The 14,429-nt window shown below is 40.1% G+C and overlaps 1 protein-coding gene across 24 annotated transcripts in view; it reads right to left on the bottom strand.

The window, feature by feature from the left end:
- Positions 1–14,429, bottom strand: part of LRRC4C (leucine rich repeat containing 4C) — a 1,222,625-nt gene that overhangs the window by 1,186,847 nt on the left and 21,349 nt on the right. The window lies entirely within an intron of this gene.

The raw sequence follows: 14,429 nt of genomic DNA, 5'->3' as shown, positions 1-14,429 counted from the left end.
CCCACTGCTTAACTCTGTTGTCCCGGTCCTTTTGCACCCTGATAAAAACCCTCTCTATCTTAAAGCAGTCTCAATGGGTCCCTCCTTCACTCACCAAGAAAGAAACTAAACTAACACAGCCCCTTTGTACCTGACAGGGATTCAACTTCAAATAAAAGTTGCGAGAGGCATGCAAGACTGAAAGCCGTGGATGCTGCAGAAGAACTGTGTTTTCCTCTCAGGGAACATCCTGCTTTGCGTACAGAGCAGGACTGGATTTCTGAAGATCAGCCTTTGATAGTTTTTGAGGTGGCATTCTGGGATAATAGAACCTTGAAACAGTAATGAGACAACTTTTCTTAAACCCTTCCAAGGGCTCCACAGGAGTCCTCTTATGAATGCCTACATCACTTCTCCAAAGAGATCTGGGGGCAACACCGCCGCCCCCTCCTCACCATGCCACAAAGAGAGGAGGAACGTGACCCAGAGAGGTTCTCCTGAAAGACCTCCGAGGGAATAATAGATGTGGATGCTCTCAGCCACCACTGTGTTGTAAGTTGTGTGATCCCCTGACCGTTTTTTCCCTCTCAACTGTGAGGCTTTTAGAGAGCAAAGACTGGGTCATTTTTCCCTTTCTACAAACAGTGCTCAGTAAAGATGCTGCACATGAGAAATCATTTAAAGGAATGGCTTCCAATAAATGAACAAACAAAGGAAAGAACAAAGCATGTTGCTAATAGGAGATGTTTGCCACACATAAAAATATATGCATGTTTAATTTAGTTGATTCTCCTGTTTTATCAGAAGTGCATATATTATTTTATAATTATTCAGTGAGTTAGGCAGCAATCCCTTCCAATCCAGGCTCTGTAGCCCCATTTCTTGATTTTTAATCTTGGCCTCACTAATTACAAGTTATTCAACACTTCCTTCCTCGGTTTCCTACGGTAAGAGATTCTCTAAAGACTTAACAATTATACCTGCCCAATTGGGTCTCTGTGAGGATTAAATAAGAGAGTAACAAACCCATAATAGTGCCCAGCACACAGAAAGCTCCCAATAAACATGAGCCTTTTTGCTACAACTCTTCAGCAGCTAAGGAAACTGAAGTACGGGCATCCTCACAGCCATACTGCAGTGCATAAATGGGTGGGATTTAGCAGGAGGTAGTATAATGTAATAGCTATGAGTGAGTTGGGGATCTCTTAGGGTTCAAATTCCAAGATGACTCTGGGCAAGTTTCTTGACCTCTCTTCTGTGCCTCAGTTTCCTCATAGGACATGGAGTATTATCATCTCCGTTTGACTGAAAAGACCAAAATTAGATAATGAGTTCCCCCATGTAAAGTGCTTAAAACAGTCAGTGGTTCATCACGAGTTCAATACAAGTGTTTGTCATTCTTAGTCATTATTCCTTATTATTACTACTACATAATGTTATCCAGATATAAAATCCACCCCTAAGCTTTCTGTCTCCTATCTCTGAAGACATCTCCAGCCCATACTATGTCTCTGAGACACACTACCATGTATCCATCGGTCATGGCAACTGTTGGTAACTTTGCTACTAACCCACAGTTCAGATTCAGGAGGAGTGTCTCAGAGAGCCTGTAATTCAACAGGAAGCTAGGAGGAGCATAGCTACTTGTTGGGAGATATTTTGCCCAAATCTTCTGATAACATTTTTTTTTTCCTTTAAACCTGCCCAGAGTAATTATGGCTTTTAACAATTGTTATTCCTCAGTAGCAAATGCTAGGTGACTCCTGCAAAACAGTTTTATCAAACTGACATTCTAATAAATGTCCCTTGCAAAATGTCAAGTGAGATTTCTGGAGGGGAAAGAAAAATGCCTTTTTTCTTCTTCCACATCCCACATTTATGTAGATCAAAAAGACACTGCATGGCTGCCCGTGGTTTCAGCAATTCAGACATCTGCAATAATCCACCGAGAATCCTTAATCAGCCAAGTCTCCATTCTTAACACTGAGGAGAATTAATTATGAATGTGGAATCAGCATCATGGTCGATCCGGGAAGCTGAACTGACTCGCAGTGATGCTGTCCTCCTGCAGTTTTAATTAAGAAGGAAGAAGTTCAAGGGTGAAGGCAGCAGCAGTGAGCGAGATAACTGGCCCGCTATGCAGATTCTTATCCCTCTCTGTATCCTGGGTTTTGTGATATTCATGAAATAAATATTCTAAATTATATGACCTCATAGGGATACTTAAGGGAAGATAATGAAGTCAACAGTAATTAAATAAAGTCAGTGAAAAGAAGAAAACTGCCTTTACAAGAAGGTGGATTATTCTCTTCCCTAGACGTGAGTGATTACAGAAATAACCAAAATCTTGGAGGAAGAAGTCATGATGAGCTGTCTATCCTACTGTCATTACTCTGCTTCTCCAACACTAATCAGGGTCTGATTTTGTTCAGGTAACTGATGACCACTGTCTTCAAAGGAGGCTCTTCTGAGCACCATGGCAAAAGCAATTGACCTGAACCAGCTATGATAATCTATACTTCTTGCTGGTGATTGGTTTAGGAATGGTTTTGTGACACAGTCATTATCCATGAAATGTGGGGGGGGAGGGAGATCTGCCAGGGACACAGCTTGTAAAATTTCCTGATTTTCGATTTTCGAAAAGAGATGCACATGAATAAAGAGCCAGGCGGGGAGGTGATGCTTGGGTTTACTGTAGCCAACTTGTAGCTGTGAATATACGCTCTTCAGGTCAAAGTCAAAATGCTGAAAATGGCAGGGCGAAAAGATAAAAGATGTGAGTCCTGAATGATACCATCTATCCACTGAATTACCAAAGTTAGTTAGAATTACTCTACCCCTGGCCATCTCATAATTTCTTGTTTGAAAGCAATTCTATTCAGTTTTCTTTTCATCACAGTTAAATCACATTAACCAATATTCTATTCAAGGTAAAAAAAAAAAATCCATATCATTATTTTAAAGTATACTCACATCAACTTTATCAAATAAAAATTTTCCTTTTATTACAAGTGAAAAACAAACCCCAAAACAAACAGAAAAACAACAGCTGAGTCTCAATGAAAATAAGTGATTTGTTAGCAGTGACCCACTAAGCAACTAGCGTCGCTGGAATGAGAGCTCATGGGTGAGCTCACAGGGAGAGTATAGTCTGTATTTGCTACACTATGCTGTGGGGCCAGTCTCATCACTGGAATTATATTAATTTCTATTTATTTCACCTTAGCAGGTTTTTAAATGCCAGAAGACACTAAATGCTATAGGTGCAAATATTATAAAAATAATAATAATAATCCCAGTCTCTTAACAGTTAACGAAAAGATGTGATGATAACTAACAAGAGTGACCAATACTGGACTAAATAAATGTTGAGGTACTAAGGCTGACATGGATTTTAAAGAAAGCGCATACAGATTTTAGACCAATGAGCAAGGGCTGATGGAAGAAAGGAAATCTAGGTAGAGAGAATGGGTTATTTAGAGACCCACAGCTCATTAGCTAGTACTGGTGTATAAAATGCGGAGAGAGTGGGGGCTAAGGCAGAAAAGGAGTAAAAGTCCAGGTCGATGGAAGCTCAAGCTAAAGAACCTGAACTTTATTCTGTGGGTCATTTTTTTTTTTTTTTTTTTTTTTTACATTTCTTTATCCTTAATCATTTTTCTTCAAAGTTGTATCTAAAATCTTAAAGGGGGAGTTCCAGTTGTGGCTCAGTGGTTAACGAATCTGACTAGGAACCATGAGGTTGTGGGTTCGATCCCTGCCCTTGTTCAGTGGGTTAAGGATCCGGCATTGCTGTGAGCTGTGGTGTAGGCCGGTGGCTACAGCTCTGATTGGATCCCTAGCCTGGGAACCTCCATATGCCACAGGAGTGGGCCAAGAAAATGGCAAAAAGACTAAATAAATAAAATAAAATCTTAAAGGGATATTAGTGGACATAAAAGCAGATTTTTCTGGTTGAAATCACAGAGCCATGTTACAAGTCACTCTTTGTGAATGATCGGTGTCACCTACAGTTTTCACCATAGACAGCACATAAAAATAACGATGTCTCAAGAAAGATGATTCTGGGGACAGCGTGGAGCAGAGCTGACTGGAGAAAGAATCAGAGGCAGAATATTCAGCTAAGAAAAAGGGAAATAGAGACTGGATAGCAAAATAACTTTCCCAACTCCCAAGTACTCCGTGCAGATTAACAAATACTCAAACCAAGGCAGTGACAATGAGTCAGCATGTATTCTGCCACCTAACTACCTGTCTCCATCTTTTAAGATAATAATTCAAAAAAGGAGTGGGGGATGGTAAAATTGCATCTCCATTTCTGGCCAGTCATGTATGATTGATACCAAGGTCAGCTCCAGGTAGATTCTGATTCAGCCAATCAGAAAATCTTATCCCTCAGCCATAGCGACTGGTTTGGGAATAGTCATGTGATACGAGTTGGACCACAGAAGATGATGTTTGCTGGAAGGGTTTTTTGGAGGGAAGGAAACGTTCATCATTTTATTTGGAGAGCAATGAGAACCGCTATCCTCCCTGAAGGATGAAAAATGGAAGCAGAGAGCCCTAGATGCTGAAATAGGCCATCTTATAATGAAGAGGAGACACAGACTGAAGATAAAATAGTGTCTGGGAAAGAGAAAGCATAGACATAAATAAATGGGTTTTTGACAATATCATTAAGCTACTTTGACATATCTCAATTGAAACTCTCACCACTTTCAGATATTTCATTTATTTGAACCACTAACTTTCCATTAATATTTAGTGCATTCTGGGTTGAGTTTCTCTTTCTCACAACTGAAAGTACCATAAGTAATACAGGACAGTGAGAATTTTTTTTTTTTTTTCTTTTCAGGAATTGGTTTTAAATAAGGTAAAAATCCATGGTTCACTGAGTGACTAAACTTGGCATTCAGGGTAAGGGCAGAGTTTGGGATGATTCCCAGTTAGTTTGTGGTTTGTTTGGAGCAACAATCATGAACCAAGATGAGGAATCCAGAAGCAAAAACAAATAGGGGAGTTAAGGAAAGACACCAATTTAGGTTTTAGATCTGGGGTATTGATACTGCTGAAACATGTGTTTGAAGATTTATAAAGACAGTAGCCTAACAGTATGGATATTGCAAAACCAGTCATTGAGAGTGGATATGGGAAGAAATTTACAATCTAAACAATAAATAATTTTCAACATTAATTTTATACTGAAATATACAAGAACACAGTAAAGAGAAAAATCAACTTTTCTTCCTTTTTTTTTTTTTTTTTTAAATAGAAGGCTGGACTTCAAGGGTATTTCTTCCTTATCTTTGGCAGTTTCAAGTTATGACTCATGCCTATCAGGGATTAACTATTCCAGTCCCTCTGATATAAGGAGTACTTTTCAAACTTTGAAAAATACACCATTCAGGGGTTATCATGATTAATTGTATTAAGGGACTCAGTGTATCAGATCAACCTTCCAATAAGACCTAAATCTATATGTAAATCTCAGAAAGATTGAGTTGGCATCTGAAACAAAGGAAGCAGAAGTTCCAGAAAGGTGCAAAGTTCAGGGAAAAGGGCCAAAACCAAATCTAATCAAATTCCCAGTTGCTACCTGGGCCTGGCTTTGGTCCCTATTGGATTTTCTGGTAAGGAACTATTATAGACAAATTCAGAGACGAATCATTGCTCTGGGGTTTGGTCCCTTTCCAACAGGCCCTGGCCCACAAGGGGGTGACTTGAGACTTAAACCACTGCAAAACTTTGGTGTGCACATGGGTTCCAGTTGGCAAGGACTCCATCTAATTTTGATAACAGAAGTCTTATAGGGAAAGCCCATAAGGCATTTTACACATCAAACAGCTCTTACTAAACAATGTTTTGATGAAATAATTACAAACGAATCAGAAGTAAATTACCCTTGAAATAATAACAATACTTGGCATTTTCATTTTCAAAGTGTTTAACAAATCACTAATTATTTAATTTACATTCTAGCATTAGGATGAAAGGATTTGGACTCCAGGTTTACAAATGGGGGAGCTGAGCTATCAGGAAGGGTGATGTGCACACGTCAAAAAGGTCAATCTAGAAAAAATGGTAACTGGATTTCAAGCAACTGTTCACTGAATGAGGAGGTACGTAAGGGAGAGATGGGCTTTTAGGCAGAACCCAATTTCCTGCCATTCGCCTGCTTGTCAAGCCTTCAAAGAAGGCAATCACATTTTTTTTAAAGTTTCTACATTGCAAATATTATTCTAAAACTGAAAGTTGTTTTAAACCATACCTGACATAGTTGTGGCTCCATAAATTGAGAAGGTGGAACCACTCTGGGGAAAACGCATACCTTACATAAAAAGGGCCAAACCTTAGATGGTTCCTTCAGGACAATTATAGGAATCACTCAATGAAGATAGTACCATGGCAGAATGCAGTTAGAACCACTTGTGGTTTCTTCCCTGATGCCAGTCTCTTAACTACATTGACTTATTTTTCTACTACTTGTTCTTTGGCACTTGACAGAAACTATATTTTTTAATGCCTGGTGGCTTCTCAGGCTGCATCCTGAGTTGGCATCCTGACCTCAAACAAAAAACTGAAGTGCATACCTGCTTGTCATTTTGTGGAGCTGACACGGTCCACACCTGGAATTCATTCTGCCAGCTCAGTTCTGTGCCAAAACATCACTATGGAAATGATCCCCAACGTCACCTTATTTTTTAGGGTCATGGCAACAGTCTGGCAGGGATGGACAGCCCTTGTTCCTGTTCCATCTGGCTGCCTGGGCAGCCCGCATGGTGCTTGCAAAGACACTGTGACTGGGCAAGAGTTAAAAACAAGCTCATTGCCTGTGTTCCTAATCTCTTTCTGCTTGATGTTTTGATAGTGGCTACAAGGTTCAGGCATCTCTTGCTATATAGCAATCCACACAGAAATGCAGTAGCTCAAGACAACAATAATTTCCCAAGGTGCACTGGGTCAGGAATTCTGGCAGAGCTCAGCCAGGAAGTTCTTTGCTGCTCATGATACTGATTTGGAGTGACTTATACGGCTAGAGTCAGCTGAGAGTTTTGCTGGGGCTGGAACATCCATGAGGGCTTGTCACCCTCCTGGGCTTCTCTCCACATGGCCATTTGATAGTCTAGCCCAAGAGAAAGGTAGAAGCTCCCAGTCTCAAGACCAAGCCTAAAAGTCCCAGGACATCAATTCTACTGCATTTACTGGGTCAAAGGAAACGATGGCGCCAGCATGAACTGAGGGAAAAGGGCAATACATTCTGATAGAAAGAAAGGCATCCAGGAAGGGAAGGAATTCAAGGCGGCTATCTTTGGAGATTTTTCTATAGCACATTTCTATGGCCTTTTGAAATTGGGACTTCTGTTTTCAGTTTTAGGTGCAAGGATTTTCTTGGCATTCCTTAAGTTCAGTCAGTAGAGATTTTCTTTTACGTTGTGTTTATTGGTTAATTTTTTGAGTATCTACTCTTCCCCTGCCACTGTTTTAGAACATGCAGACACAGCAATAAATAAAAGACATGGGATGCTTTCTTCAATGGAAATTAGAATCTATCATCAATAGACTGACAATAAATAAGTTAATACATAAACAATGTCCAAAAATCCAATAATGATATATGCTTTACAGAGAATTAGAATTATGTGATAGAGCATGACTAGTTTGCTCACACTGATTAGAAACGTGAAGGAGGGTTCACTGAAAGGGAGACCTTTAATCTGAGAGCTGAGTGACAGGAAGGACAATAAGGGCAATGGCTAGTGTGAAGCCCCTAGGCAATGATAACACTGACTTGCTTTAGGAACAGCAGGAAGCCCAGCAAGTTTGGAGCAAGTGAAAAGGGAAGAGTGGCCTGGGAAAGGAGAGCAGAAGGGCAGCCAAGGGCCTGATCACTGAGGGCTTTGTAGGCATTTGTCAAGAGCTTGGCTTCAATTTCAAGTGCGGTAGAAGCCATCAGAAAAACTTTAAGCATGCTTCTACTTTGTGTTTCTGAGGTCAACTCTGAGCACTAACTAATGGTTTGGATTGTGGGAAGTTAGAAAAAAGGGAAATTAAGGTTAACGCTCACATTCTTTTTGGAACAACTAAGTAGCTGATGGGACCCTTTACTGCATTTGGGTGGACTGCAGAAGAACAAGTATATAGAGAAAAAAAGACATTATTTTTTGGTCACATAAGCTTCAGATGTTTACTAAATCCTTGTGGAGTTTTAGCTTTTTGCTGACCGGGAATAAAATAATGCCTCACAAAGTGTAGTTGCTATTGTTATCATTATTATTATTAGAACAGGCATCACTTGGGATTAACTTTCCCATGGAAGTGCCTTCTCATAGTAACCACCATGAGAGGGTTAGGAGAGGTAAGCAAGGTATGCGAGGGTTAGGAGAGTTGTCAGCCTTGTTGATTCATTCTCTCCTGGCAAAGACTGTAACTAGCACCCTAGGACCATGCAAGTATGAGTTCATCTTTTCCTTTCCGTTCCCTCCATCTCTTCCCTTATTCTTTCATTCCACAAATTTTTAGTTACCTATTTTATACCAGATACTGATGGACACTGGGCACACTAGCTTCAGCCTAGTTGAGGAGGCAGACATAACTGAATAATCCCCAAAAGGCCACAAAGTTGAGATGCACATGACTTAGCAAAAGGCCACTTCTACCCTTGGTATAAAGGCCTCTGAAGAGAAGGTAAACCATCCGTAAAGAGTACAGTGAGAATCACTTGTCTGTACGGCAAGTACATAAATTAAAAAGAACACCATGAGTCTCCTTGGAGGAATGGAACTGAAAGCGGACCTACCTTTTGGTCATTTAAACCAGGAACACTTTTGATAAGATGAAGTAGCTGTGACCAAACTCAAAAGCAAGAGAAGAAATAGGCCAATGTGACACATGCCATCACAAAATGGGAAATCAAGAATGCAGTAGGTTTGGTCAAGAAGACTGGAATCACCACAACTTGTAGGTAAGTCCAGAAACTCCTGTGGACTGGCTGCTCCTACTTTCTGGGCTCGGTCACTGGATAAGTGAACGTCAACCACAAGATCAGTTACCTTGGTGCCCAAGCTTGGGGCATCACGTTTTGTCCTGAGGAAAATAGCAAAAACATGGCCAAACGAGTGAGTAAGCAGGACCAACTATGAAAGATACTGTGCAGAATGGCAAAGCCATTGCAGTGGTGGATTAGGAAGACTCTCATTCCCTAGCTGCCTGGCATTTGCAGTCCAATGGACCTTTAAAATGCATCAGGCGCTGCTGAGGTGAGATGGAAGGAGAGGAATGGCCTGAAAGCAAGGCCACATTTTGCGCAGCGATGCTGGGCAGGTGAACATGTTTGTTCAATACTCGGCTGAAGAGGATCGGTCATCCCAGTTATTAAAGTAACCACTCAGCAAGCACAGCACAACTTTAGGACTGGATGTAAGGAAGCAGTCATTGCCTTGGGCCTACAGAACAGCCTACAGACCTAAACTGTCAAAAGTCTAACTTCCATGCTAACTACCAAGTTCCTTAACCGTTCTGTGCCTCAATGTCCGACGGCAGGAACAGGGTTGGTTTTGATGATAAAATGATATAACGATTGCAAAGCTTAAAGAACCACAGCTGGTATATAATAGGTACTTGATAAGTGCTTGCTATGTTTCAAAAAATACATTACCTGATAATTTACAACTCCTAGTAAGTGATTGGTAATTACTAGCTCTTACAGCCATTTTTATACCTTCGAGAATTAAAAATACCACACTTGTCCTTTATGTTTCTCCCTTCCTGGTGGGAAGGAAAGTGAGTAAAATAATGGACTTTTTAAAGAAATTTCAGTCACTTTCGGATAGCTAAAGAAGGAACTCAGACTGATGTGTGCCAGTTCTCAGACAACTATTGCCCTTGCCCTCAGGAAATGACTGTATTTCAGGGAGTCAGAGGAGATCATGGTGACAGACTGAGCTACTGGCCAAATGCACAGGCATCACCAATACGAAAGGCTCTGTGGATACACAGATACTTGGTCTCTCCCTCTTTCATGTGGAATCTGTGATCACTTACGCGAGACAGGAACAGGGTTCAATTTCTCTTGATGTTCTTTTGGAGGAAAGAACCTGCTCATCAATAACCGGAAAGGATGTGATTATAAGGGAGACATGTTACCTTAATTTAAAAGGACATCATTTTCAAACACTATATAGAGAGTGCCCCTATACTTGTACATGAATTATTTACTCATAAGGAAAGGTCATTAAGGGCATTTATGTACTAGTTGTTGTCACCTTATTTTCTTTCCTCTCCCACTACAGAAATGATTCACATAGGGAATACACTCCCATAGATAGATTCATTCAGAGTATTTTTTAACTTCAAGAAATTGTTGTGGCCCATCTTTCAACTGGTCAGAGCATGGATTGTCAAGTAAATGCGAATGATTTCAATAAACTTAAAAACAGAATTATACACTTTTTTCAAAGATTAAAAATAATTCCATATATACTTAGTACGTATTGTTGTCAATTTATTTATTCATATTACTTGTATAGCTAACCTGAATTTGTCCCTTTCTACCGCATGAACAGATCAGCTTCTTCATGCTTTCCCCATTCAGCCACATTTCTTGGGGATGTACTGTGTGAGGCACTGTTTAAGCGCTAGGGGTAAATAAAAATGACCAAGATAAAATATTGCATTCTTTACAATTTCCAATATAACTTACAATGGGAAAAGTGTCAATACCCTCACCAACTTGTACCCTTTCTGAAATAAAGCTAATTTTGAAAAAAAAACACAGAGAGATAAAAGAAGTTAGGTCAAGACCAAGGGAAGGAAGAAAGGAAGACTGGAAAGAGAGAAGGGAGGGAGGGGAAGAAGAGAGAGGAAGGGCGGAAGTTGGTTCTTTCTGAAACTGATTGGTCCACCAACAAAGGTAAAGTTTGATGGGCAGCTGCATTAGAAATCTCAAAATAATTTCACCCTGTCATCATCTGCTTCATTTTGAAAGCTAAACTGTTCATCTAAATGCTCTTATAGAAACATATGACTGTAAGGCTCTAAAATTGGTTATTTTGTCCCTCCAACTACCTGCAAAAAGCAAGGTTTCTGAGACTGTGTGTGGTAGGACATGTGAATACTCACACACACACACCCAGCTGAAACACAGGATTTGAACACCTGCCTACAGTTTCCTTTGATAATGGGCAGACTTAGTTCGGTTCACGTTAAGTCACAGAAACATACAGAGATAAGCAAAGAACAGTTTAGTGGTGCTATCTTATGTGTATTTAAGGTGATTTGAAGAGAAATAGATATTTAGAATTTGGGGATAGGACTTTAAGGCCCATCTTTGTCTCTGAGGGCCATGCTCTCTGATTTGATCCAGCATGTAATTACAGAGACATCTAGTGGTTGGATCCAGGAGTATGAAACCTAGAAGAACAATGCAAAAATGGACTCATTTCCCCCAGAGAGGCCATTGACTTTGTGACAGAAAGAGTGGCAACCAGTGGGAAAAGTTAGGTTGAAATGGTGCATTATACATAAATGGCTATAACTTGCTATTTTTGAAGCTTGGAAAAGTTTGAGATGAGAATAAAGGAGATAGTAAATAATAATTCCAAAATCAAAACAAACAAACAAACAAACAAAAAAACAAGGTGAATTAAGTAAATGACAAAACATAATATAAATTCAGGATTCTTGCTTTACTCGAAGGGGGACACAATATTTTGCCAATCTTATTATATCAGAAGTACCATATTAGGCAGTGAAAACTTGAACATAAGGGTTTATTTTTATTATCAAAATACAAGTTTCCCTGAGGTGATACAATGTCCTATATCAGTCATTTACCCTTTAGTGTGAATCAAAGTTGGTCAAAGTCTAAGAGTGAGCAAGAACAGAAGTTGACAAGTTTAAGTGAGAAGAATTAAACCAATGTTTTCCTGAGTAGAAGAAGGGACACTGCAGTCACGAGGCTACGATAGTATCAAAAATGTATAGGGGAAATAAAAAAAAAGAGAAAAAAATGACCTGATTATAATTGCTGAAAGAATATTATAGGTATCAATGTTTAAACAAACAAAAAAAAACAAAACAAGTGATTTAGAGGCTATTCTATAATCCTGAAAGTAGGAGAAGTAGAGGAAAAGTAAATACAAAATAAAAATGATAAAGTATGCATGCACACACACACACACAAAGCTTCCCTATAATAACATCCCCATGAACCATGCTCTTCTGGAGGAGTTTTAAAATTCAGCACTTTTGCTTCCTCAAAATCTAGACCCTCTATAATGAGATCAAAATCAGGCATGGCATCATTTTTCACCCCAGTGGCAGAAGAGAGAAATAATAGGATCAAGTCAGACCATCTCTATAAATATTGTCCAAAGCACATTCTGACCCATGGGCAATGGCCCAACTCTATCTGAAACGCCTTGAGATGGCAAATTAGTCATAACAGTAGGCTATGGAGTATACATCTCAATTGCTTTCCAAGAGATGCGTAGAGAAGAGGAGAAGTGTGTAGGGGTGGGGAGCAATTTCTACAGGAGGTCCTCTCCATGTCCCACCATAACATCCCTATGTCCCCAAATAACAGCCCAACATCATCAAAAGGGGAAAATAATGCAAACTTTCAGATAACACTAGACCATGAAACAAGAACATTTATGACATTCTTGGTTGTGAAACCTATATCCTTGTATTATCTGCTCATCAACAGTATGTACATTTTGTTTTAAGAAAAAAAAACTATCACTTTCATTGCACACAGCATTTCTCTTCCCCTCAAAAGTTTTAGTCCTGCCTGACACTCCTGATTTCTCTGTAATCTTCATAATGACTTCCACCAAAACCGGTGATCCCAAGAGAAGAAAACTTACACACGTTCTAAATCGGGCTTCCATTGCTGCTATTTTCTCTTCTGAATGTTGCCTCTAATTACCTATATTTCTACATTTCTAATATCCTTCTCAGCCAAAGAAAGCACATCAGATCCAAGTGTTGATTCGATTACCAAACTGCCTAAAATGGTTGAAAGGTTGAAAAATCCTTGACATGACTTTCCTGCCTGTGAGGATCCAGGTCCAGCTGCATCAGAAAGAGCTGGAGCCTAGTTACTCAAGTAATAGTCCACAGCCCAGCAGGACTGGCCACCATCACCCAGGATCTTCCCAGAAATGCACCTTCTCAGGCCCCTCTCCAGCTGAGTCACTTGTAAACATGTTAAAATGTGGAAAATGCTGCCATAAGACATTTTATAAGCCTCCACATGATCTGATAACAACTTACTCCCCAAACTGCAGAATCCCCATCTTCAGTGGGGATAGGCGTAAGGGAGTATAGGCCTGGAAATCCATTTAATAGGCTTCCCAGATACTTTTGAAACAATAACATGTGAAAGCCTGATTCACTGCCTCCCATTTGCTCATCTGAGACTTTGAGTCAGATGATGCATGGTCAACACTTTGGTCAGGTCACTTTGTCTCCTCGAGTCTGACTTGTCTATCTGCACAATCATCTTCACAGCCCCGGACAATAATACCATGTGCAGGGAAGGAGTCCAGGCACATCAAATGCTACAAATAGAAGAATTCATTACACTTCTGACATGCCTCAGGATATTCATACCATCTGTGTCCCAGTAGCTTCCACTCTTTGGAGACTGTGAAGGAGAGCATCCTTGTCTTAGAGTCAGCTTGGGTAAGTGAGACTTCCTGCCTGCAAAGTATGCAGGGATTTTCTCCCATCGGTACTCAGAGGAGGATGTGGGGCGGCTTGAAGTCTGCAGATCTGCTCAGCTGCGGCTTAGTGAGCAGCTGGTAATACAGCATTCATATCATGCTGGCTCAGCTAAGAATATTCTTTCTATTCTTGCCTGCTTTTTGTTTTGTTTTGTTTTGTTTTCAGACTGAGGTGTTAGGGAAAGAAGCAGTATCTGAATGCAGTTCCCAGTTATCGTGCATTTAAGAAGCCAGTGAATCCTCTCAGCCACGCTCTGCAATGGAGAGCTGGCCCCATCTGCTCAAGAGGCAGCCAAAATCCCAGAGACTAGGTAGAAATAAAAAGTCCACAAGGTATGTGCTTCTAGATTTCCACTTAAAATAGGGTATTGATCCTGCCTCTTATTGAGATCAAAATCAGCAGCAGTACCAATAATGTCAGAGGACTAAACCTGAAGCACTAATTCTAAGTCGATATGAGTGTATACAGTATGCCATGGATGCAAGAGAACATTACGATTAAAGAGATATTAGAATGTGATTCCAGTAATATTTTATGGAGATACTACTACTGCTACCACGGGAACTTTAGTATCTATTAAAAAGAATTGATAAAGATCCAGGAGCACAGCCATCTCAAGTTTTGACAAAAATTATTAGACCCTGGCAGGCCTTATATTCCAGCACAAAAGAGAACTCGTTGATCTGTGCCAGCATAACAAGGTATTGGTTTCTCAATATGAG

The sequence above is a fragment of the Sus scrofa genome, chromosome 2, assembly GCF_054392235.1.
Source record: "Sus scrofa isolate SSC_HxYL_T2T_F1_AM1 chromosome 2, Sscrofa_HxYL_maternal_Yorkshire_Landrace_v2.0, whole genome shotgun sequence".
NCBI classification, from domain to species: domain Eukaryota; kingdom Metazoa; phylum Chordata; class Mammalia; order Artiodactyla; family Suidae; genus Sus; species Sus scrofa.
Note: the sequence above shows the minus strand (reverse complement) of the source record. Positions and strands in the feature narration are given on the sequence as shown.